This window comes from Telopea speciosissima, unplaced genomic scaffold (assembly GCF_018873765.1).
Source record: "Telopea speciosissima isolate NSW1024214 ecotype Mountain lineage unplaced genomic scaffold, Tspe_v1 Tspe_v1.0044, whole genome shotgun sequence".
In the NCBI taxonomy this organism is placed as follows: Eukaryota; Viridiplantae; Streptophyta; class Magnoliopsida; order Proteales; family Proteaceae; genus Telopea; species Telopea speciosissima.
Genome location: NW_025317380.1, coordinates 62501 through 65000, shown reverse-complemented (window position 1 = coordinate 65000; position 2500 = coordinate 62501).

The following is a 2500-nucleotide window of genomic DNA, read 5'->3' as shown; positions in this document are numbered from 1 at the left end:
CACCATGGCACACTGCCTCGCACATCGGTGCCCACCATGGCACACGCCTAGCACAAGGCTGCCCACCATGGCACACTGCCTCGCACAAGGTTGCCCAACATGGCTGCACTGCCTCCGCATGGTCGGCACTGCAGTCACACAATTTGCAATGCCTCGTATGCAAATGAGGTTATGATGCACAATTTGAGCCTTTGGGCTGGCTCATGATGCACACATGTGCGTGCTGGCGTGGCCATGCCCGCACAACGTAATACGGATCCTATATTCCCTTCGTGCAAAACATCCCATTGGTTTGGAAATTGCTTTTAATCATTTACTTGATGGACAGTGTGTATATTTGTAAATTTTAGGGACTTGAAAGCGCATTATTAATATCGATGAATTCTTTATGCTCGTTTCAATAAATAATTATAAAAAATAGTAAACGAAATTGAAGTGACCCAATCTCTTGGCAAGACATTCTATGCATTTATCTAAGCCATCTGAAGTTGGTTTTGTGAAAAAATTCAACAAAATGGATTTTTCACTGCTCTTTTAGATATTTTATACATGAAATTTAATAAACAAATAAATATAAATGATAAATTAATGATATATTTTTTTTAAATGTTCCTTTCAATTTTCACTAATTTCCTACCAATTTTCATAACCATGTGATGTTTATAGCTCAACAAATAGACCAATATGACTTATCGATGAATTTTTTATGATCTTCTACAAAAAATATTATAAAAAATAGTAAACAAAGTTGAAGTGATCCAATCTCTTGCCAAGACATTCTATGCATTTAGCTAAGCCTTTTGAAATTGATTTTGTACAAAAATTCAACACGATGGATTTTTCACGATATTTTGAATTTATTGATTTTTTAATACTAAAAAATTAATAAAAAAATATATATAAATGAGAAATTAATGAAATTTTTTTTAAAATGTTCCTTTGAATTTTCTCTAATTTCCTACCAATTTTCATAACCATATGATGTTTGTAGCTCAAGAAATAGCCCAGTATGACTTTTCGGGGGGGGGTCATGTCTCCTTCTGGAAAAGTGCAAAAAGCTTAAGAGCTACCTTGAGGGAGGGGGTGGCTACCTTGGTTGGGTGGCACAGATGGGCACCCAAGCGCTGCACACGGTGCATGCGTGTGGGCAATGTGCGTGCATAATAAGACCATTACACACGAGAAAACCGTCCGAAGGCACGTTGGTCCCATCTTGTGCACCTCTTGTGCGGTAGAGTAGCCACCCATGGCGGCCATGTGTGCTATGGTGCAGCCACGTGGTGCAGCCTTATGTGCTGTGGTGCAGTTATGTTGGGCATCGTTGTGTGCTGTGGTGTAGCCATGTTGTGCAGCCCTATGCGCTGTGGTTTAGCTATGTTGGGCATCGTTGTGCACTGTGATGCAGCCACGCTGAGCAGATGTGCGCTGTGGTGCAGCCACATTAGGCAAATATGTGCGGTGTGGTGCAGGCACGCTAGCCTGGTGTGCGCTGTGGTGCAGCCGCATTAGGCAACTTTGTGCGCTGTGGTGCAGCCACGTTAGGCAACTTTGTGCGCTGTGGTGCAGCCGCGCTTAGCAGACGTGCGCTGTGGGGCAGCCACGTTAGGCAACTTTGTGCGCTGTGGTGCAGCCGCGCTTAGCTGTAGTGCGCGCTGTGGGGCAGCCTCGTTAGCCAAATTTGTGCGCTGTGGTGCAGCCACGCCTGAGCAGATGTGCGCTGTGGTACAGCCACGTGAGGCAAATATGTGCGCTGTGGTGCAGCCGCGTTATGCAACTTTGTGCGCTGTGGTGCAGCCATGTTAGCCAAATTTGTGCGTTGTGGTGCAGCCACGTTAGGCTGATGTGCACTGTGGTGCAGCCGTGTTAGGCAACTTTGTGCGCTGTGGTGCAGTCACGTAAGCCAAATTTGTGCGCTGTGGTGCAGCCACGTTGGGCATCCTTGAGGGGCAGCCTTGTGCACTCGCATATGGTGGTCCCCGCCCGCCCCCCCCCCCTCCCCCCTCCCCCCAATGTTCGTCTCCCAGATGATTTGTTGCTACCTTGGTTGATTGTCGGCCCAGGGTGAGGTGATGGCCTAGGTGGGGGCTTGGACCTATTTGTGTCCTTGGCTCGTGCCGCAAGGTGGGTGGGGGCTTGGACCTATTTGGGTCCCTGGTCCCCTGGTTCTTGCCACAAGCAGTGCCTCACGTGGCCCGACTTTTGACGGGGTTTTATCAAATCGCACCATAGGCGATGTCGCATGTTTTTCAAAACAACCTGATGCATAACGATGTGTTGCCTTCCAGTGGGGGGTTTTGCGCTACCTTGGTTGATTGTCGGCCCAGGGTGAGGTGATGGCCTAGGTGGGGGGGTTGGACCTATTTGTGTCCTTCGCTCGTGCCGCAAGGTGGGTGGGGGCTTGGACCTATTTGGGTCCCTGGTTCTTGCCACAAGCAGTGCCTCACGTGGCCCGACTTTTGACGGGGTTTTGTCAAATAAGACCACAGGCGATGTTGCATGT